The 24,487-nt window shown below is 43.6% G+C and overlaps 1 protein-coding gene across 1 annotated transcript in view; it reads left to right on the top strand.

The window, feature by feature from the left end:
• Window positions 1-24,487, top strand: part of LOC131582243 (uncharacterized) — a 211,431-nt gene that overhangs the window by 43,852 nt on the left and 143,092 nt on the right. The gene's annotated exons all lie outside the window — the stretch shown is intronic.

Here is a 24,487-nt window from a genome sequence, read left to right as displayed (position 1 = left end):
ATTATTAGGTATTGTTCTAACAGTACTCAAGCAAAGTTGAGAGAGATCTCTTAAGTTCTGGTCAAAAGTTTAAAAGCAAGAGAATTAAAAAATCTATTTCAATTAATAATTTGGAGGAAAGTGTATGTTTGTGTATTCACAGGTCCAAAGCAAAAGTAACTTCCTAGTAAAGAACATGGAAACTCATCAGCTGCAAAGACAAGCAGACAGCCCAAAGAGCAGAAGAGCGAGCATGCAGATGTGAACTGTATCAAGACCACAGTCAACAGCGGAACAGCTTGGATCCAACATGCAAGAACAATGAACTTTGGGTTTCATGTGAAACAGTGGGAAAGTCGATATTTTAAAGCCTCATTTGTTAAAGCATGGTGTGAATTGTGTCAAGATTCAGAATCTTGCACGAGAGATAAAGTCCTTGAATATGAAGGTGAATCAGGTATCACCCTTGAGCTATATCATTTTGTTGATCACTTTGTGATGCAATTTCACCTGCATCACTTCTTTTAGATAACTCAAAGAAAAGTATACCTTATCTCAGAAAATAGATTCTAGTATAATATCCAATTTTTCTGTGTTAAAACAGAATGAAGATGAGATAATGAATGTTACTCCAAATCATGCTCTATACAAAGAGGCAACATCTTAGTGTGATCTTATATCAATCTCAGTCACACCTGATTGTGAAGAGTTTAACTTTTGAAATTTTAGATAGAGATTTATAACAACTTAGCTTTCAATTCAATTAACTTCAGCAGAAACTTTAGAGCAATTAGACAAATTAAGCTACTGGTCAAGTAAGCAACCTAGATCTATTTCTCTAGCTTTGGGTAGTTAGTTAACTGATGATTAAAACTAGAGATAGAGTGCTCTGTAGAACAGAGCAGCAGTTCTGTTGTTGGTGCATAAGGCATGAGTAAAGGAAAAATAACCCTTCTTGAAAAGTAATCAAAGAAAAGCTTTGAGTTGATTTTTTTTAATTTTTTTTTAAAGAGAGGGGCAGATGTTGGAGTCTGAAATACAGACTGTGTGCCCTTGCTTTTAATGTTTAGTTCTGAGATTCAAGAAAACACTGAATTTCATATAACATGAAATTCATGAGCATGTTTTCATAGTAATACATGAAAACAAATGCTAAAGTTAGATAAGAAAGGTAGGTGTGTAGATTAGAAAGTTTCTTAAATCACTGGGTGAAAAAGTAGTTTAGAGAACAGGAGACAATATGGAGGATTTAGGGTGTTGTCCCTTGTCCTTTTTCTTTCTTCTTCATGTTCTGCTCCTGGAGGTTTTTGGGTAATAGTTAGTAATTGGATAGAAAATGCCGCAGTGCATCACAGAGGTGATGGGTCATTGGGTCATTAAGAAAAATAATATACGTGTCTATTGTTAATTGGGTAAAAATAGGTATAAAGATAAAAGAACTGCGTAATTCGGGGCCATTTTGTGTATCAGACATGAAGTGTGCCACAAGGCCTTGTTTGTACCATCAGAAGAAAGAAATGTACCAAATTGCAAAGATTAACCTTGTAACCAGCCTGAAGAAACCTGTTAACTTTTGTGAGGATCCTTCAATAAACACGAGAAACAAGATTCTAACGAGCTCCAGAGTTTACTTCAAATAATGAGAACTGAGATAAGTGGAACTCCCCACGAGGGAGGATCCCGGGAGAATTCAGCCCAGAGGAGGCTGGGGAATTAGAGAAGAACTGTATTCACAGAGAATTCAGCCCAGAGAAGGCTGGGGAACTATAGAAAGGCTGTATCTACAGAAGAATTCAGCCCAGAGGAGGCTGGGAGACTATAGAAAGCTGTATTCACAGAGAATTGAGCCCAGAGAAGGCTGAGAGACAAAGAAAAGATATATCCACAGAGAACAGAGCCCAAAGGAGGCAAGGAAAAGAGAGACAGAGGTAACAGTGGATAGATAGGGGAAATGAGAGAATATATTTAGAAGGTTTCTATTGGACATCTGCTGGGGGACTTGTGTCTTTGGATTGGGAAGAGCAGGCTGTGGAGAATTTAGAAAATCAAGGAGTGAATGGAATAGCTTGTATTTTCCTGCAGCTTTTGGTGCATCTAGAGCTTTTTGTGCATGGGTGCTGTTGCAGTGTAACATTTGTGCAGGATGTTACTGTTGTTCTTTTGCTAATCAGTACAGAGAGTGTACCCAGTGTTGACAGATGGAGTTGATTTAGAACCGAAGATTTTGAAGCTGGTGTGTGGAATGTCACATTCAGTACCTGAGCTGAGGGCTGTGCGGGAAAAAGACTGAGAAAGAACTGTACGGATCCATGAAGCTAGGTTTGGTTGGAAGTGAGACAGAAAGCAAAGGAGGAGACAATAGGGATCAGAATAAAGTGCTGATTCTTGTTAAGGAGTGATGGGAAGTAACCAGAGTAAAGAGATCCCTAAAACTAGTCCTTGAGGGTGTATTTTGGCACATTGGAAGGAGCTTGCAGAGTATGGGTGTACAGAGAATAAAAGGGCCCTTGTTAAGTTCTCTCCTCAGTGGTGGCCACTTTACAAGCTTGAGGGGGGCGTCAGGTGGCCCTCAGATGGAACTTTACATTAGGAGACTCTTTTGCAGCTTATGTTGTTTTTGAGACAGGAGCGGAAACGGGAGGAGGTGACGTATGTTGACATGTTTTTCTGCATCTGGAACCACCCTGAGTGGCAGAGAAACCTTGGGCTTAGGGCCCCTTTGGACCCCTTGGTATTGGCCTGGGAAAAAGACAATAAGGCCAAGCTAAAATGATGTTGCAGTACATGCTCCATAAATCAACGCCGTACACACCCTGTACGTAAGGTGTACCCAGCCGACCCACTGGAGCAAGAGTTGGGAGATCCCTTTGACTTTAACTACTCCACTTACTCTTTAATTTCTCCCTGCTGCCTAGCAGTGACAGTGAGGAAGAGGAGCCCTCTCCAATGGGTCCTACAACAACCCGGACTCAGAAACAAACCAAAGAAATTATACAAGCACCTTTGAGGGAGGCAGCAAATCCTGAAGGGAAAACAATGCTAGTTAAGATCCCTTTTTCTACAATGGATTTAGAGGTTAGGGAAAAGATTGCTAAATGTTATTGAAGTGGCCCAATAAGTGTGGCAAAGAGGTTGAAGTTTATGATTAAACAGCATCGACCTGACTGGTTAGATCTCCAGCTGTTGTTGGATGCCTTAACAGAGAGAGAAAAACAATGGTTTTTGAAAGTAGCTGGGGGTTTAGCAGAAGATGCTTGCAGAATAACACAGAGCAGAATCAATGAAATTTTTCCTCTCCGGGATCCACAGTGGAATCGTAATAATGATGATGATATGAGAAAATTAGAAGATTATCAATATTTTATAGTAAAGAGGTTGGAAAGGTCAATTCCTAAAACAATAAGCTGGTCAGGCCTATATGCAATTAAACAAGGTCCCTCTGAAACACCTTCTGAATGTTTAGAACATTTAGGAGATGCAATGCGTTGCCATATGACTTTAGGTCCTGAGTCTGAGGAAGGGACACAACAACTAGTGGGTTTATTTTTAGGACAATCGACAAGGAACATCAGATAAAAACTTCAGAAGCCAACAGCATGGATTTGGAGATTTGGCTAAAATAGGCATGGAGAGTTTCATCAATCGCAAAGAGTGTAAAGAAGGGATGAGAAAATTAGTAGCAGTAGTAAAAGAAGAAGAACAAGGGAGGCGTGGACAAGGGTTGCAAAAGCAAGAGCCCCATGGCTAGGGAGAGATCAATGTGCACACTGCAAGAAAACTGGACACTGAAAAAGCCAGTGTCCAGAACAAAGAAAAGGTGATGATCAAAGAATTAGAGATGGAAAAGGGGAGGCAGTGCTTGCTCATGTTAAGGAAGACTGAGGTGGGCCAGAGGATCTTACCTTAGGAGACCCTCTGGTAAAAATGAAACTAGGGAACAAAGAAAAAGAGAGAGAGTGTTTGATAGACATGGGAACAACATACTTTGTGTTAAATAAAGCTTTAATACCCATAACAGATGATTATGTTATGGTAAAGGGAGCCACTGGCCAATCTGAACGAGCCTATTTTTGCAGGCCATTGAAATATAAACTTGGGAAACAATGGGGAATTCACAGGTTTTTATATATGCCCAGTGCACCATCAGCACTTTTGGGTAGAGATCTGGAAAGGAACTATTAGAGGCAAAAATAATATTTAAAAATGGGGAGATTACTTTAGAGGTTAAGATTCAACAATATGTGAAATTGCTAAGCTTGCTGTTGATGGCTAATGAGGCTAAAGTTGAAAGTGAAGGTGAAATTTATAGAAAAAGAGTGGATCCGGTATTTCCTGGGGTTTGGGCTTCTAAGATACCAGGGAGAGCAAAGAATGCACTCCCAGTGCAAGTGAAACTTAAGGAAGGAAAAGAGCCAGTTCAAGTTAGACAATATCCCTTAAAGAAAGAAGACAGAGAAGGAATTAGTCCTGTAATTGTAAATATTTGACAAATGAAGTTATTAAGAGAATGTCAGTGGGAGTTCAATACTCCTATACTACCCATTTAAAAGCCTGAGGGGTCATACTGAAGAGTACAAGATTTAGGAGCTGTTAATAGGATAACTGAGGATTTGTAGCCAGTGGTTGCCAATCCTGACACTTTGTTAACTTGTTTAACACCTGAACTATCATGGTTTTCTCTTCTAGATTTAAAGGATGCTTTCTTTTGCCTTCCTCTCCATGAGGCCAGACAGAAAATATTTGCATTTGAATGGGAAAGTCCCAAAACTGGACACAAGACTCAGCTCACGTGGTGTGTACTCCCACAGGGCTACAAGAACTTGCCCACAATATTTGGAGAACAACTGGCAAAAGATCTGGAATCCTGGGAAGCTCCATCAAGAGAAGGACAGATATTACAGAATTTGGATGAGCTCCTGATAGCTCCCAAAACTCAAGAGGCATGTGTGGAGCGGACGGTAAGCCTGCTAAACTTTTTGGGTCTGCAGGGGTATTGAGTATCCCAGAAGAAAGCCCAGATATTGAAACAAACAGTTATTTATTTGGGCTATGAGGTTATTGCTGGCCAAAGAACCTTAGGAACCATAAGGAAACAATATGCCAGACCCCAAAAGCCCAGAGAGTAAAAGAACTGAGAACCTTTTTGGGCATGATGGGGTGGTGTAGACTGTGGATTTACAATTATGGGCTGTTAGTTAGACCCCTAGATGCCGTGATTACAGAAGGAAACAGAAACCTCCAATGGACAAAAGAAGCAACGTGAGCCTTTGACCAACTAAAGAAGGCCCTCATGACAGCTCCAGTCCTGGGACTTCCAGATGTGAGTAAACCATTCCTTTTGTTCTCTCAGGAAAAGCAGGGGATTGCCTTGGGAATACTAGCACAAGACCTGGGCCTGTATCGCCGGGCAGTCGCCTACCTCTCCAAGCGGTTGGATGCAGCAGCTACAGGGTGGCCGGGGTGTCTCAGAGCCATTGCAGCAGTGGCAGTGAACGTCCAAGAAGCACACAAGTTCACCCTAGGCCGGAAGAGGATTGTGCTAGTGTCCCATGCAGTGTCAGCGGTCCTGGAGGTAAAAGGTGGACACTGGCTTTCCCTGCTGAGATTCCTGAAATATCAAGCCATTATGGTAGAACAAGATGATGTAGAAATTGCAGTAACTAATATTGTGAACCCAGCTTCCTTTCCTCAGTGGTAGCATGGGAGAACTGGTGATCCATGATTGCCTGGAGACCATCCAAGCCACCTACTCTGGTCACCCAAATCTCAAGGACACTGAGACCTGGTTTACTGAGGGAAGCAGTTATGTCAGCAGTGGAAAAAGACACCCGGGGTAAGCGGTTACCATGAGTCGAGACATAATAGAGTCTGGACCATTACCAACCAATACCACAGCATAGAAGGCTGAAATAATTGCCTTAACCCAGGCTTTAGAGCTGGCAATTGGAAAGAAATAAATATTCACACAGACTCCAGGAAATGCTTTTGAGGAAATTCATGCACATGGAGCCATCTGGAAAGAAAGAGGACTGTTGAAGTCACAAGGAAAAAGTATTAAATATGCACAAGAGATAATAAAACTGTTGGAGGCAGTCCAGTTACCCGAAAAGGTAGCCATCATGCATATCAAGGCACACCAACAAGTGAGCTCTGAATTGGAAGAAGGAAATGAGCTGCTGGGCAGAAAGGCAAAAGAAGCAGCTAAAGGTGAGGTGATTGTTGAGACAGTTGAGTCCGCTTTAATTCCAGATGGTTAAATTTCCACTGAAGGTAAGCCAAGGCATAGTAAAAAGACAAAAGATTTATTGAGAGAAAATGGAAGTTATAACCAAGAGGAGTGCACTATTACAAAGGAAGGGAAAGGAAGGCTTGTGATCCCCTCTTACATGTTATGGTCATTAGTGAAAGCAGAACATGAGAAAACACATTGGGGAATAGATGCTCTGTACAATTATTTGAAAGACAGAATTATAGCCAGGAACTTGCGAAGTACAGTAAGTCAGGTGACTTGACAATGCAGCCTTTGCCTCCAAACTAATCCCAAAAATATTCCTAAACCAAGGCTTGGGCAAACTGGGAAAGGATATGGACCTGGGCAGCAAGGGCAAATGGATTTTTCAGAATTACCCAAGAAAGGTGGGTACTGATACTTACTACTGTGAACCTTTTTAGGGTGGCCAGAAGCCTTCCTTACCAGAACTGCCAAAGCACAAGAGGTAACCAAAGCATTGTTACAAGAAATAATACCACACTTTGGAGTCCCAGCTACAATGTCCTCAGATAGGGGGCCACATTTTCTTTCAAAAATTGTGCAGCAAATTAGCCACCATTTAGGCATAGACTGGGAACTTCATACTCCATATCATCCTCAGTCAAGCAGCCAAGTGGAGAAAATGAACCATTTGATTAAGCAGCAAATTATAAGATTGGCACAAGAGGCAAAGCTACCTTGGCCTCAGGCTCTTCCATTAGCATTATTACAAATTTGGACTAAGCCAAGAGTAAAAGAAAAACTAAGCCCTTTTGAAATATTGTATGGAAGGCCATATGGAATTCAAGAAGGAACAACATTCACTCAGGTAGGGGAAGAAACCCTACACAGATATATGATAGCCCTAAACAAGCAGCTTAGAGAAATTGAGAAACATGTGGCTGGGGCTCGAAGCAGAGAATTAGATGGACCAGTACATGATGTGCAGCCTGGGGATTATGTATATGTTAAGTCTTTTGCAGAAAAAGCTTTGGAACCACAGTGGGAAAGACCATTCCAAGTGCTCCTCACCACCTTTACTGCAATCGAGATCAAGGAACAAAGCACCTGGATCCATCACTCCTGAGTGAAGAAGGCTCCTGAAGGACTCTGGAAAGTTATACTGGGTGATAATGAACTGAAACAAAAGCTTTCTCAGGAAAATACATAAGAGTATGGGTGGAATAGTAAGTATAATATAGCAACTCTCTGAAAAAGAGAAGAGTTTGTAGTTGTAATGGATAATCAAGTAATTATAGCCTGGAGAGTTGTGACATTTACATTCATCTCTCTAGCCACAGCTAATGCAGCACCACTTGTATAAAATGTGTCTGGTATATATGAGTGCAAAAGAAAAGCTTATGATTTTGAATTACGTGAGTGTCTGATTCAGATGCTAAAAGTTACAAATGCAACTGTGTGGGAAGGAAGAAATGTTTGGGGATTGTGAATATGCATTTGTCCAAGATGGATTCCTTGAATCTCATCAGAAACACATGAAACCTATTTGAATTGGCCCTGAATGCTGTGACAAATGCTTAACTAACTCTTCTGAGTTTAGGCTCAAAATAGAAGGACGTGCAATTAAAGACCTGAAGATTAATTTTAATATAACTCAAGTTTGTAGTGCTCCCCTAAAAGATGAAGTTATGATAACCACCTTGACCAGTGCTAACATTAGAAGAACCACAACGGATGAGTCAAGACACTTTATAACCCCCATAATTACCAAAATTGGGCCATATGCTGTTAAGAAGACAGGCATTCAAAAACCGCTGGTTAATCCAATTTGGTCATTGAAACGGGTAGAGATGGCAATGCAGGTCTGATATTCGGCCCGAGTGTGCTCCATTTTTAAGGACCTCTTTTCTGGATTTGACCACCTGGCTGCAGCAGCGTAAACCTTGTATGTCCAAACAGAAGAGAGACCTTACTGAATTATTTGGGATGGGACTAGGGGTTCTAAACACCATGGATTTGGAAGTATTAATGGACAAATTGACAGTAATTGACAGTGATATAGTTAAACTGAAACAACCTTTACAATATTCCTTATTGGCATTAGGTGCCAGACAGTGGAAGTTGTCTAAAATATTACCAGAAAGAGAAAATATAGAAGGGTGGGACAGAATGTGGGCACAAAAAGTTAAAGGAAGGTGGCTGAACCATTAATTTCGAATCCTGTTCGATGAGGGAGCAATTGGGGTTTATATGTGAGGGCAATGTAAGTAATAATAAAAGATACTTGTTTGGATAGGGAGCAAAGCATTTGTCCCTTTGAAATGCATCCCATTAATCAAACAACTCTGCTTGTACATACAGGACAAGGTTGTGTCTGTGTTAGTACAGCATGCCCCACTATAGTGGTAGATGAGATCATTGTGAATGAAAGTCAGTTTAACTTGTGCATTTGTAACTTTGTCAAAATTTGAAGGATGTGATTTTTCCTATCAGGCACCTGTCATATTGCTTCAACATACAAAGGCAAACTTGACTACTGTGCAAGAAATCACCTATGCCTATAGGGATGAACTTAACTTCAGTTGCACAATTATTGAAACACAATGAATTGAAATAAATTCTTAAAGAAATTAAAAATTAAGAGAAGAAAACTTTAATTATGATGAATCATGACACAGAGATTATATAGAGAGTATTTTAAAAGTTAGAAGAAGGCCCACCCCAGTATTGGTAGGATGTGCTTTTTGGGTGGTCACCAATGGCAACCGGTCTGCTTAATACCTTGGTTCACTCAATTCCTGTTTTGCTTATTTTAGTTAGTCTAAGTTTGATTCTGTCTGTTATAATACTTGTATGAAATTGGAGAATGCTGAAGCGAGTAGCAGCTTTAACTTCAATATCAAGAGCATACGGTATGGTCTTAAAGTACGCCTACCACACAGCTTTGCTAGGTGAAGAAGAATCTGTATATTAGTAAAAGAATTTACTAACTTTAAAAAGGAGTGGGGAAATGAATCATGATTTTTGGAGAGTTAAGATTTTAGCTAAGAGTTAGAAGCAACTTAGATTAAGTCAGATAAGCAAATGATAGGTTAATGATTATTAGATGCTTAAGCCAGAGCTAATTGTTACATTGCTTGCTATTATGAGCTGGTTTCTAAAAGAAAGTGGAGTAAGTGAACCGTTATAAGAACAGGTTGAAACCAGTGAGAACAATGACCAGCACCTGGACTCTATACCAATCAATCACCAAACAGGGGACCTTGGATCGTGCCAAAGGGTCACAGAAACCTGATAAAGATTTTCCTAACTTCATCCTTTGAAGACAACTGACTCAATTTGAGACCACAGTCCCAAATCAAGAGAAGAATTGTGCACATGTGCAGGACTAATAGATTCATTTTAATATTGAATGGGGACAGGAGGTGCTGGGATTAGGCATATGTGTTGTATGTAAGATCTTGGGAAGTAAATGTCCTGGGTTGAATATGATGTTAAATTGTATCCCCAGTTGTCCACCTAACCCAGACACAGGTTTTGTATTCTTAAAATTTCATCTAAGAGTAAAAGTGAGTGGAGAAGAACCACCGAGTCTGTTATCAGAGACTGTACTTGCTCCCCCCGCATCCCGGGACAGGGTTTTGACTACAGCACAGACAGACAACAAGAGACAGATCGCCTTGGCTTTCCAGCTAGCCGGAGCAGAGAGGTCTTCCTGGACTGTTTTCTTTCCCCTTTCTGAAACAAATCGAACCTGCTCTGGACTGGGGACTCGGGGGAGCACCGGGAGCTTGCAGCCGTGGACTACCGGGAGCCCAGCCTGGGCAGCAGCATTTTCCAGCACCAGAGGGACTGATAACAGAGCGAACACCCACAGGAAAGAGACCCTCTGAAGTTTGTCATCTTTTCAGAGCTGCGAGAGGTTTTGTAATCTGATACTGTTCTTGTGCTGGGTAGTGCTGTGCCTGTGAAATAAACAGTTTTTTTCCACTTCTCTCAGAGAAATCTCTTCCCGAACCAGTTGGGGGATGGGAGAAAGGTGCCACGTGGGTTTGCTTCCCGGGGGGGGGGTGGGGGCATTGGAAGTTTTCTCCCAAATTTGCCCTAAACCAGGACAAATACATTCATTGGGGCCCAATGTGGGGCACGAGAGAGTAGAAAAACCCTGTACTGATTGTACTGAAGTGGCAATTACTTTGTATTGGGATAAGATAAAGCAGTCCCTAGCCATCCAGCCATGCTGCTTGAATTAATAAAGTCTTTTGGGGTGCAGGCCTTCATGTGTTTCTGGTTGCTAGGCTTTTTTGAGGTTTTAATACCTTTATGGTCCCTTGGTTTATTTTCTTATCCACAACTAGCCCTGGTATTTTCCCTAACACATAGCTTTTACAGTAGAGGGGCACGGATTAGAATAGCTATTGGGCGGGGCCTAGTGATTAGGATTTCTAAGAAGTTTATTCAGGTGCTGGAGTCTGTTCCAGGTACAAAGGATTCATGGGTATGGTTATGCACCCAGTTTGTTAGAGGAGGAGCAGGGGATGAGGCTTTTCAACATTTCCTTTCCTTCTTCTCCTCTGAATCTGTTACATCACTATTGGAGATTGTTCAGTTTCCCCTGAATGTTAAAGAGACCATCTTTCTGGCATTTAATCTGGTAAGTTTCCTCTGTACAGTCTTCAGCCTCTCTAGAATGAGGGCTGAGATTTCTAGAGGGACTGATGAGACCCCTGAACCAGGCATGGAAAATCCTGAGTGGGGTGGAGAATGGGAGGATATGGGCCAAATTCTGAAGCAATTTTCTGACCCTATAGTTTAGGACTTTCCACACGAACAAATTCAGAATCCAGCTGAGGTGGGGAAATACCTGAAAGAGAAGTGTCAGGATGATTCCAAGGGAAAAAAAGATCATTGCAGTAAGCTGGGACCTAGCATATGCTTATCGTACATTGCTGGATACTGTAGGGCAGCAAACAGGAGAAAGGGGACAGGGAGATAAATCAACAGTTACCCCAATTACTCAGGCTGCAGCCAACCTCCCAGTTACAAAGCTGGTAGCTAAACCAGACAGCAAGCCTCAACCAATGGCTGTTGCTACTAGCACAAGAAGTGGAAAGTGCACAGACAAAACAGATTGACCAGTGGATGATGATGATGATGATGCAGGAGAAGGACCCTCAATGCCTCCTGACATAAAATCAAGAGTCAAAGCAACCGGCACAAGATCAGAGGCTAATATTGAGTTCTTTTCCCTGAAAGACCTTCATGGCCTGAAGAAGGACTACGCTCGACGACCTGATGAATCTATAATTAGTTAGTTAGTCCGTCTGTGGGATGCTGCAGGTGAGGCTACAGTTCTGGATGGCACTGAAGCGAGGCATCTGGGATCCCTGTCACACGATCCGGTTATCGACCAGGAGATGATGAGGGGAGCTAACCCTCCCAGTCTCTGGGCACGGGTCCTGGAAAGTGCAGCCCAAAGATATCTGTGTGTAGATGATCTCTACATGCAGCAAACACAGTGGAAAACCATTGAACAAGGGATCCAACGCCTGAGAGAAATGGCAGTGGCAGAGATTGTCTTTTCAGATGACACCAAAGGGTGTATAATCTGTCAAAAGGTGAACCAGAAGGTAATGAGGAAAACTGAGCCTGGAGGGAAAGAACTAACCTTTAGACCTTTCCAAAACACACAAGCATACTTCACAGAGATGCCTCCTATACAAGGTTACAAACACCTATTAGTAATAGTTGATCATCTTACTCACTGGGTAGAAGCCTTCCCAACTAAGAAAGAAACAGCAGAAGTGGTTGCCAAAATAATATTAGAGCATATCATTCCCAGATATGGGCTAGTTAATAACCTCGATGCAGACAAAGGGCCACATTTTATTGCCCCAGTGTTACAAGCAACAATCAGAGCTCCGGGAATGACATGGAGATTACACACTCCATGGCACCCCCAGAGCTCAGGGAGGGTGGAGAAGATGAACAAAACCCTAAAGAATGTGTTGACCAAATTAATGGCTGAAACCCAAATGAACTGGCTCAAGTGTCTACCCCTTGCCCTCTTAAAAGTTAGGGCGAGGCTTCGATCAGACCTTGGTGTTATAAATTCACATGGTCTCCCCATGTGAGATGATGTTCAGGCTCCCTTTCCTGATAACACCATACAGTGCAGGAGATTACTCAGAAGGAGAGGCAATAACACGTAAATACTTAGGAATTATTGGAAGGACATTAGAAAATCTCAGGAAAAAGGGATTCCTTTCCCAAACCTCTCCCCTTGACACCAATGCCCATCAGATTAACCCTGGGGATTGGGGATTGGTTAAGTCGTGGTATGGCATCCCACTAACTCCAAAATTCGAAGGTCCCTTCCAGGTGTTGCTTACCACCCACATCACAGTACGGACCCAGGAAAAGGGCTGGACTCATATCACCAGGATTAAAGGACCTGTACCACTTCCCGATGATAAATTGGATCCAGCAGCGACACCCACCAATTCTTCTGAGTGGGTTGCGATTCAAAATCCTGCAGATCTCAAAGTGACCTTTAGGAAACAGTCAAAGACTAGTTGAAAAATACCATAGACTGCAGAACTGTTGTTGTGGTTTTAAAGCAGTAACTAAAAAATCACTAGAAAACTTACTTATTTTTTGCTGTGAGTTATGGATTAGAACAAGAGCAAAACAGGCTTAAAACTTAAAAGGAAGAAAGAAAGTTTATTAAGAAAACTACAAGAATAAGAAAATCAGATTAAAACATCCAGAAAACTCCTTTCTCTCTCACTACTTAACTATTCTTTTGTTTACATGACAACATAGAGACAAAAAACTTTGGAATTTTGGTGTTTAAAACAGTCTCAGTTTTTGCTAGTCTTTTCATCAGTCTTTGTAGAGAAACAGAAGTCTTTTTCTGCTAATTTATGGAGTTTCTCACAAGAAAACTTTTTCTGCTATAGCTTTCTATTTCTCTGATGCCAGCTGCCTGGAAATCTGCCATCAGTTTTCTCTTCCTATTTCACATCACTCTGAGGTGTGTTATGGGTCTAATGAGTCTAGGGAGGTCATTTTTAAGGATGAGTTATTTAAAGGAAGAAGTCCTCTTTATTTGTCTCTGTGAGCTTCTCTGGAAACAAGTTTTTTCTTTGCTTCAAACAGCCTCAAATCTTCAACTATTACTTCTTCCCTTCTGTTCCAGCACTTCACTCTATCACAACTACTCCACTTTTTGCTCAAAATTCACACTTTGAACACTCCATTCTTTTCAATATACTCTGTCATGAATTAAAGGGTTTTTTTCAGAACACTATTGTCCATTTCTATAGCTTTAACAGAAAAATATTTCAGCTTAATTAAAGCATCTCTTTATTCTCTTCTTTATCTAAAACTTAACTCTTTTTTTCACTGTCTTTGATGGTTTTATGATGTCTTTTTCATGTTGATTATAGTTCTTTCTTTTTTCTTTTTCCTTTTCTGGGAAAAGGAGTAATCTGTAAATTTCATCGAGGTAGTAAAAGAGTTAAAGTCTTGGAAAGTTGCAGATGTTCATGGTGTCAGGTTTCAGTTCAGCAGCAGAAACTGCAAACCAAGTCAGGCTGGCTGGCTCCCTTTCTCTTCCTTGCTTTTTGCGGCTTTGTCTGGCCTGGAGCGGGGGGCTGGGGGTGGGGAGAGAGGTTGAGACGGAGCTTTGTTATTTCCTCAGAAGCTGGAAACTAAAGAAAACAAGAGAACTCTGGCTTTACATCTTAAGGTGGTGTTCACAAGTTGATCTCACTTCTTGATGGTTAAAACTGCTGCCAATTCTCAGAAATGACCAATAATTGGTCAGAAGAAAAAACTCTCAGCAGCTTTCAGCAGCTTTAACTTCTTTAGCTCTCAAAGCTATCCTAAAGGTAAAGTCACTCTAGGACAACGGTTCTATCGATGGTTATTGCCAACAGTCATTATAAGAACTGTTATATCAACGGTTATTTTTAACTGTCATTGTAGGAACGGTTATACCAATGCTTATTGTCAACTGTTACTGTAGGGACGGTTATATTGATGGTTATTGTTAACTGTTATGGAACCAAATTATAAGATTGGAAGTTAAAGGAAAGGTATTGAAGACCGACATCTCCTGCAGAATATTCCCTAAGGGCTATTAAATTAATAGAAAGTGGGAACAAAGAGAGGGCTCTACCATCTTTTCCAGGAAAACTCCCAGACCCAAGAGGCAAGACCAGGTGAGGCCAAAGAGCAGGTGAGCCATGAAGCCTGCCACACCACGAATGGCTCATACCAGACTCTTGGGAGGACTGATACTAGTCCTACTCATGAATAACATTGTAGAGGGTACAGGAGCTGGATGTACAAAGTGCTATCACCCTCTTTATGATGGAGAGAACCTCGGGTCCCTAATGAGGGTCCATACAAACATTAACCCCACTTGTTTTGATCATTCCCAATTGGGCACCTTCCAAGAGAATGGGAAAACAGATTGGGTTACGAGAAATGCTGCCTCATTTAGGCAGCGCCTGCTTGGGGAATGCCCTGTAGAAGAAGCTTGGTTCTGTTTCGAATGTGAGGGATTGGTTGACATGGTAAAGGAAAAGTCACTAATAGGGAAAAAGGGAAGCTTAGATGAACCTCTAGGAAAGAATCTGTACATAAACTTAATAGGAAAGATCAGTAAAGAACTGAATCTTACAAACTGCTGAGTTTGTGAGAATACCCAAATGTCTGAAATTTGGCCATGGGAAGGAATCAGTTTGGGACCATTTGAAATTTTGAGATGGAAATTAATGGAACAAAAACCCCAAGCTATAAGGGAGAGGAGAAGAGAGCAGTGGGGTTTGAAATCGTAAGTGATTGGTGAAGGATGTATAAAAAGAGCAGGGAAGAGGTATAAAACCCAAGTAGGCAAAATGGCTTGCAAAAGGTACTTGATAGTAAAGGAGGTAAATAGTCATTGGGTTCCTCGAGGACCCAATCAATATTGGTCCATGGGAAAAGGGGAAAAAGTGTATTTACCATGAAGAATATAGGCTATACGAATGTGCTGAGAAAGGGATAAACCCCTTTTGGGGAGTTAGAGAGATATCCAAATATTGGGAATGCCCTATCGAGGTACAAGATGATTTCCAGAAAGCTCCTGAACACCTATTTTTGATCTGTGGGAATACAGCAAACACTCATCTCCCTGGGGACTGGGGAGGGAGTTGCACTGTATGAATTATCAAACCTGCTTTCTTCCTCCTCCCAAAGGAGTCGGGATCAAGTCTAGGAGTCCCACTCTATGATGACCTAAAAAGAGCTAACCAAAAGAAATGACATATAATTGACACGGGAAGTGCTCAGGAATCGAAAGGAAAAATCTGGACCCCAGAAAAAATAATCAGATCATATGGGCCAGCCACTTGGGCCCAAGATGGATCTTGGAGTTATTGTACTCCAATTTACATGTTGAACAGAATAATTCGACTCAAAGCAGTACTTGAGGTTGTCTCTAACAAAACAGCCCTTGCTCTAGACCACATTAGCAATCAGTTAGCCCAGACTCGAGCTGTAGTTTACCAAATCTGGCTCACAGTAGATTATTTATTAGCTGATGAAGGGGAGTTTGTGGGAAGTTTAATTGATTGGAGTGCTGCTTGGAGATCAACGACAAAGCTGAAGTAATCAAAAATACCTCTAAAGAAATACGTAAAATTGCATACGTGGGTACCCAAGATTGGACCCCCCTGATAAATTCCAATTGGTGGGATGACTTTTGGTCATTTGAAGGAGGATGGTGGAAGAAAGCAGTGTTTATCATAGCTAGCACATTCGTAAGTTTTCTGTTCCTACCATATCTACTCCCATGCCTAATATGAACAGTAACATCTACAGTCCAAGCAAGCCTCCAAATCCCAGGGGTAACGGATCAAGTGCAAATCAAAATGAAGAGAGTAGAAAATCGAAATCAAAACCATCAAACTGCCCAAAAGGTATATGATCAATACTGGAAGTTGAGAAAATTGTATTTCCAGGAGCCAGAGGAGCCGAACTGATGCGGGCCCAAGGCCCAATCAAAAAGATAGAGGAGGGATATTGTGAGGAGTAAAATGTGACCTCCTGACCAGTATACAAAGATGTTTACAGTTTAAACAGCAGAATGTTGTCACCATAAGGTGCCTTCTTTGTTAAAATACCTCATGCTGTGTCATGTTTGGTAAATATCAATGTTGTTGTAACAGCTTTTTTAATGCCACCTGGCCTTGTCTATTGCCTCTGCTGCAGCCAGTACCCACAATGGCAACTGATGACAGCACCCAGTGTGTAGATGAGCCGAACTCCCATGGGGGGTAGCACCCAGGAGAAGTGGGATTAACAGCTGAAGACCCCTAGAATCAGCGAGCCAAAGCACAAACCGGACTCCAAACTACATTGAGGAGCAAGGGAGAACGTTGCGCAGCTGACTGATGTTCTGCACCTCATTGCCATAGCTAAAACAACACTTGCTATCCATGACTACCCAAGATTTACAACGAGCCAGTGTCTTCCTAGGGACTCTCATGAGGATGGAAGCCCTAGCTCTGCCATGTGGCAAAGCTGAATGCCTCCTCTGGGTCATTCATTGCGAATAGCAGTGGTCAAGCTCCCCCACCTACAGCTGACCTCAATAAAGGCATTAGAAATGGAGCTAGTCTCCTTGCCTATTCTTTTCACTTTCACTTTAATTCGTTTCAGTGAAACCATCATGAATTTCCTTGCTCTGATACACATGTTCTGTGAAGGTGCATAATTATTTTCTTTGTATTGTTCTCTGTTCCCTTTGTAACACATTTTAATATTTTATTTGCTTTCCTCCCTGCAGCTTAGTAACTGCAGATGCAGTCTTGGAGTTATAAAGCTCAAGGATATAACTCTTCAGCAGCTGTAATAATCTCTAAGTTCATTACTGTATTTGCTTCACTGGAGCTGAAAGCATTGCTTGGGGTTAATTTTGGTTTTTAGCCCCCAAAATGAATCTGATTTCATATATGTGGTTCCTGCCACCATCCCATCATTCAGTGTCCTAAGATCATTCTGTGATTCTTCACAGCTGATCCTGGTTTTTTGTGTCTTGACTAACTGAGCAATTTTAAAATCTTTATTTCCAGTAGTATTTCACCTAAAAGTCAAATCATATTCACAGGATTGTAGCTCTTCGTAGCATGTGATATAAAGCAGATTTCTCCAAACAAAACATGTTTCCAGACTACCAATTGTGGTTGAAATTAGGATAAAGCCAAAGTTAGGTTTCCATCTCCCCCTCAGTGGATATTCTGATCTGAATCCAAGCTTTGTGGTTCAAATGCACTTTTAGTGGAGACACGAATCAAATGACTGAGTTGGAACTTCACTGTTTTTACTTGCAGAGATGGGTTCAGACTCATCTCTGACCAATGGTCTCTTCTGCAGGCTTTAACAAGAGACAAACAAGCTGATGTATCCTGGGGTTTAACATCAGACAGGGTGCAGCTTTTAAAGGAAAAAATAATCTTCTAGAATATAAAATCTAGAGTGATTTTACAATGCACCTCATCCACCAACTACATTACCAATGTGTGCAGATGAATTTGTTTAATCAAGGAGGGATGGGAAGCCCTTTAAATTTACGGATACACAATCTAAGCCACATAAGCTTTTTTACACCTGTTTTATAGCCCTCACCCCAGACCTCACACTTGATATATTATATTCTGGGCCAGATCACAGGTTTACAGTTTCACTTCCAAAGCAATGGAAAAAAGAAAGCATTTTTGTAAAGCTTGGCATGGCAGCATATGTCCCCAGGGTGCTGGGAAGACTTCTGTCACTGAAAAAGTTGCTTCATTCTAAGCTTGGTTAAAATGCAAACCAAAATCCAAAAGCATTGGTTTGCTTTCCTTCACCAAAAATAATAAACCCCTGCAAGAGAACTCAGGTCTCTGCATGTTGAGTTGATGGATGGTTCATAAACCTGCCTTTAAAAACAACGCAGTGCCTGGTTTTCTTTATGTACTTCAGCAGCTCTCCCAGCTCACATTCATCTTGCTCATTGTGAGCTGTTTCAACACAGAACTCCATTAAAACTAGCCATTTCAATGTTATTTGGAGCCTTTCTGCAGGCTCCCTCAGGAGACTCAAGGACAAGGACACCCCTGGAGCACAGGTGACACGCACACCTGGCTGGTGCTGTTCTCCATGCAGGAGCCTCCCTGGCAGGATTAGGGCTGGAAGAGGTAGGGATTTCTGTGCCCCACGAACTGGAGGAACCCAGAGATGAGTGTTGTGGCCATCTGTGCTCTTCCTGCTGTGAATACTGTGTTCCCTTCCCTTGGTATGTTCCGCCACCCCCCAGCTCAGCTGCTTCGGCCCAAGCTGTAGCTCCTCAGTCGCCTGCCAATCCCTGTCCCAGCCCTGCCTCTTCACCCTGAAATGTTCCCTGTGCCTCCCCCCCGGGCTGTCAATCCTGCGTTATGCCTTTCCCCTTGAGTGCCAATCCACCCCGATTCCTGTCCCTTGTTCCAGCGGGTTCCCTGTCAATCCCCCCTTGTGCCGACCCCCAGCTTGGCCCTCCCCTTTGGAATTCCCCTAAACCACGACGCCCCAGTGGATTGTTTGTCTGCTTGTCAGTCTGTGTCCCCTCCCTGTGTTTCGCCATTTGTTAGAGCATTGTAAACCCCACCTTCTGCACCTCCCCTGGCTCTCCCTGATTTGCTGAGAAGTTGTAACCTCCCCCTAATCCTTCCCAATATAAGAGCCCTCACACAGCCTCGTTCCCTGTTTTCTGTCGTTGTGACATTTGGTGGCGGTGCTGCTCTCTGGAGCCCACCCAAAGAGCCCCCTTCTCATTCCTGGCCTCCAGCCTTGGTGCTGACAGCTCTAGCGTGTCGCAGAGCATCGGCTGAGAGGCGGATCTGGGCTCAGGCTGCTCCCGAGGTGTGTCCCTGTCCCGAGGTGTGTCCCTGTCCCGGTGTGGTGCCGTGGTGCTGAGCTAGCCTGCCTGCCTGCCGCTGCCCATCCGCGCTCGCCGCCTTTGGTGTGTGCAGCTGCAGCCCTCACCCACCCGCTTTGATCTGAGCTGCTGTCCCCGGGCAGAAAGAGGCTGGCGAGGGAGGAGGGAGGAAAGGAAGCGATGCTTGGACAGCTCCTTTCTGACGGTAGAAGAGCAGAGCTGCTCCTTTTCCGCGCTTTGCTCTCCACAGCCTTTAGAGATGGGCGGAATTCAGCTTTGCTTTCCAGGCGCTGCCCAGACAAACTGGAAGGCTCAGGGTGTTGTGTAGGCTCTGCCCGTGGGGTAATGACTCTGTTTCAGGGTTATTTGCTGTTTATTTCCCGGATGTAATGACAGATAAATGTGGATTAATAGAATTAAAGGTTTGGCTTGAGAACATGAGGTAGTAAAGCATCAATTACTTGCTGGTGATTTCTGCTCGCTCAGGGAGCAGCTCCATTTATTTAGCTGGTCCCTGGGAACCTGCTATAGGCAAGCTCCCTCTGCTTGGAATGGGAAGGAATGAAGGCTGCCTTTCCAGAATGAATAATTTTCTGTTCTAAAATTGACACCACTTGATAGGTAATTTGGATTGTAAGCAAGGTGCACCCTAACTAGGAGCAAATAGTTCTTGAATGCAAAATATTGCTGCTTGCCAGAAGCAGGGCCTTTCTTGGTAAGGCTGGAGAACTGCAGTCTAAAATGGTTTTTCGTACTTGAAAGCAAGTGCCAAGGCTTATGGATTGACAGTTCCTCAATTTTACAAACAGTACAGGTCTGACCTCTAAGGGTCTCACATCTTTAATGATGGGGTTTTGATACGAAATCAAAGCTTGGATCATTGGTATCCTGCATAGTGTTTAGCTCAAAAGCTTTATACTTATCTAATTTTCAAATTTCCTATTTTTTAAGAGCATTTGAAACATTCTTTAGAAACTGTAAATGATGTTGAACACAAAGCTGCAAAGGAAAGAGAGAAAAGCAGGCGGGGAACAGGGGGAGAGGGAAGAAGGCAGCAAAGTGCAAGGTTGGCAGCACAGGAATAAACCTGGTGCATAATTCTGCTGTGGAGAGATTAATCACAGCTTTTGTGAGAGACCCCCAACCCCTGGCTCTGCTGAAAGGTCTTTTGTTCAAAGTCCGTGCATATTTACCCAGCAATATCCCTGCCAGGGCTCCAGAAGTGCAGACACAGTTTTACTGACAAAATAAACTGAGAACATTCTTATTTTGGTTTTCTTACTCTTTTTTTTCCCTGCTGAAGGAATTGTTCCTGGGGAATGTGGGCAGCATTAGGAGTTAAACAGGACAATGTACATTCATTAATGGACACACAGACATTTCAGACTCTAAGGACCAGCTTGTCTCCCAACTATTGCTTATAACATTTGGAATATTTTCCGTTTTTGGTTTGTTTGTTGTTGTTTTGTTTTTTTTTTTTGGTTTGGTTGATTTAGAAATCTGAGGAAAAAATACTTTGCAACAAAGAGAACTACCTGTTCAACAAGAAGCCAAAGTTAATGGTTTAATTTTATTTCTTACTTGTATGTTAAAGTGTACTTTGAAATTTAATTTATCAATGTCATTCAGATAGTGACGGTGGCTCGTGGGTGACAGCAGAGTGATGCTCCACATGACAGATGTACACTGGTTGGAAGTGCCACCCTTGCCTGTTTGCTGGCACAGAAATGGGGAGCGAAACCTCCTCTTCTGCGATTCTCATAAGCATTGGCTTTGCTCTGGTTGCTCCTATTTCTGCCTCGTGTAGTTTTGTGCCAAGCAGTGCCCTTCACACCTGCCAGCTCCAGGAGAGTGAAAATTCTGTACTCAGAGCTTGGCTTAAACCTGCCAAAGGCGCTTAGCTTGGCTTAAACCTGCCAAAGGCGCTTTAAAGTCGGCTGACCTCACCCTGTGGAGCCCCAGATACTCTGACGTTGTGTGAACTCACGCCAAGGACGTGTGATGGGGTCAAGTGCAGAGAGGAAAAGCAGAGCAGATGTGCAGGGAGTACCAGATTTTTCAGTGTTATGATTAATGGGACACCATAAAGCCTCCCTGAAACGTTCTGCTGTGAGCAGAGGCTCTGCACAAAACAAAGCACAGGGCCTGATTTTCATTCTGGAGATTTAGTGAAGGGTTTGGGGTCTTTCCACTGAAATCTGATCCACAGCACTTGACACCTCTGTTCCCAAAAGGGGTGATAGGTGCTGTGGTGGCAATTAGCACTCCAAGCTCAGGCAGCCTTCAGGGAAGGTTTTTCTCCTGGAACAAGGAGGGATTGCAACCCACAGTCAGTCCCAGCATCTACACATTATTTTTCAAGTGGTTTTAGAACGATGCTGTGAAAGGCTGAAGTTGTTTGCTCCACAGAAGTGACTTCCTAATGCTCGGAGATTACATTGGGCATTTATTGCCCGGCCATTTCTTTTTTTCTAAAGTGTGTTCCTATGTGGAATGGTGCACAGAACACAGGCAGATCCTGGGATACAGATACCTGCAATAATGGTCTAGCTTCAGTCCATGCTTTATGTTTTCAGTCTCTGAGCTGAGCTTTAACTTTGTGATCCCTTAAGGCCACACATACCTATTCATTTTTATCAGAATTTGCCAGATTTTCGGATGGGTATTTTGAAAAGCTATGAAAACACATAAAAATTCTTTTCTCAGAGACCATGAATGGTCTCTGAGCTAGAGCCAGTCTCTTGATGCATTTTACATCTTTCAGGCTGCTAGACTTGAGCACACATCAGGTTTCACATCTGGAATTGGGAATTGGAGAGTGGTTTGGGTTGGAAGGGATGTTAATCTTCAGATCTTCAGGTGGTCTTAAAGATCCTCTGCTATAGGGAAGGTGGAACGAGGTATACCTGGGTATCTCTTTTCTCTAATGAAGGACTGAAGCGGATACACTGAGCACCTTCTCCTCCTGCCCACCTTGTCTCCCCCACAACCTCGATCAGTCTTTGAATTTCAGTCTGGGATTATGTCAGGACACAAATCTGTAAGACCAGATCCATTTAACCTGAGTTTTACTTCTACAGCAGGACATCCTTTTCTAGCTTTTTTTCCCTGGCTTTTTCACTTTCCTTAGGATGTGACTGCTAAGTTTTCCTTAGGTTTTCTCAGGGGCTGCAGTTCTGAGTAGCTGAGGTTCAGATTCCCAAGGCAAATCCAGGGAAACATGCTGAGTACCACAAAGAGGGATACCCCCAGCCAGGCATGAGAGAGGCAAATATCAGTCTGGACTTTAATCATGCTGCTAAGCAGGCAGATGCGACACTGACAAAGTTGAAAGGACAGCCAGGAGAAGGAAGGGAAGGGAACAGCACAGCAAACACAGGCAGTGATTCAGCAGGAGTGCCAAACAGAGCAAATATTTGCAGGGCTGCTGAGTAACTGCCTTGTGTCAGTGGAAGTGCAGGAGTTGCCTGTAGTGTATTTCCTCACATCAGTGACACTGATTAGCTCAGTCTCAGCCTCCTCAGAGTCCATGCAGTTTTAAATGCTGCTTGACAGGCTACCCCTGGGTGCCTCTGCTCCTGGCAGTGTCCTGAGGAGCACGAGGGTATTTACAGTGTGGCTGAGAGCTGGGTATGATCCGGGGACCTTGCCTGGTGTTGGTTCTTGTTGTAACCGCAAATCAGTGGCTCTGGACTGGGAGCCCAGCTTTCTGAGGATCACAGCCTCCCATGGGGACTCCAGCTTGTTTTTGAAAGGGGTAGATAAGTAAATTTTTTTCTCGAAAGTGATGTTTGTGTGTGAAATCAGTCTTTTTTGGGAGGAGGGAAGCATAAGGCAAGATAGGTAATCTGTTGATCACCTACAAAGCTTGTGCTGTAAGAGAGTCTGCTACTGGGAGGACTGTGGAGAGTCAGGGCAGGCAGATGGAGGAGGGATATGCACAGCTATCACCAAGCTGCTGCCTGAATTTCCAGGCATTCATTCAGGGAAGAAAAGCTGCAGAAACACTGGCTGCCACATCCCATCCCCTTGGCAAAACCGAATCCCTCTGGTGTAGGAGGGGTTAGCATGATTGGAACCATGCACAGAAGGGCGGAGAAGGCAGGTGGGAAAGGCAGCTGCTGGCTGGGTATGGGGTGACAGAACGGGCACTGCCTTGGGGCTCTGGTTTTGGGCACTTCCACCCCTTCATCCCCAGGAAAGGATGAGCTGGGGACTGCTGAGGGCCAGCTCCAGCAGGGCCAGCAAAAGGAGCCAGGAGGGGACACACGAGTTGTCCCTGTGTGGCACTGCCACTGTGCTGCCACCAATTTGCTCCCTCAGAGCAAACAGGCCGTGGTTCCTTCCAGGGACATGGGCCAAAGCCATCCCTGAGCAGCCACAGCCACCCCTGACCGTCCCTTCCCTGTGACAGCTCCCCCAGCCCAAGGGGACAGAGCCAGGCCCTGTCAGGACACACTGGAGCCCTGGCCTCCTCCTCTGCCCTTTCCCCGCCATGGACACCCGATGCAGCCGCTCCCAGGGTGTTTCGGGACGTGTCTCGTATGGAGGGGCCCCAGCAGGACTACTCAGCCTGGCTGAGCCTGGCACAGCAGTATACCTTCTGTAGCACTGTCTGGTATCTCCTCCCTTTGTGTAGAGGCACCTGGCATGAAGCCCTGGCATTCTCCAGGAATTTCTGCCTTCTGCAAAGACTTTTGGTCCATCTCTGGAGAAAGGAAGAGGCACAGCTGAATCAGATGGAACTACTGGCCATCATGGAGGTGGCTTCTTCAGGAAGTAATACTTGTCCAAGACATATCCATGTCTTGGTCATGATTGCTTGATCAGGGAAAGTCCAAGGCTCTTTGGGCTGACACAAGACTCTCCCTCCTCCTGAAGCTGCCCATCTTGATTTACCCTGAGACTGAGAAATTGCAGGGGATCTCAGAGTGTGCATGGCCAAGGTGCAGTTTGGGCTCCAGCCAGGCCAGGCTGGGGAAACAGCCCTGCAGGCCGTGAAAGCAGCAGTGGGGCAGCCAGGCTGCCATGGATCCCTTCTCTCTGTGCCAGGCACAGCGTGTCCAGATGTGCAGAGAAAGGCCCCAGCTGCTGAGAGAAATGCACCCACCACGGCGTCTGTCCAGATCACTCAGCATCACATCCATGTGTTTCGATGTCTCCAGGGACTTGATATCTTCTGTAGGTTTGTTCCTCCCTCTAGGAGGACCTTAACAGAAAGTATTTCCATTTCAGATGAACGTGTCCCACAAACCAGGGCTCAGCCTGTGGGGTCAGCAGGGACACACTACTCACCCGTGCGATGGGAGCCGAGCTTGCGTTCAGGAGTCAGGAAAGTAGCTGGAAAAGTC

This window comes from Poecile atricapillus, chromosome 9, assembly GCF_030490865.1.
Source record: "Poecile atricapillus isolate bPoeAtr1 chromosome 9, bPoeAtr1.hap1, whole genome shotgun sequence".
NCBI classification, from domain to species: domain Eukaryota; kingdom Metazoa; phylum Chordata; class Aves; order Passeriformes; family Paridae; genus Poecile; species Poecile atricapillus.
This window is presented reverse-complemented; position numbering and strand designations above follow the sequence as displayed.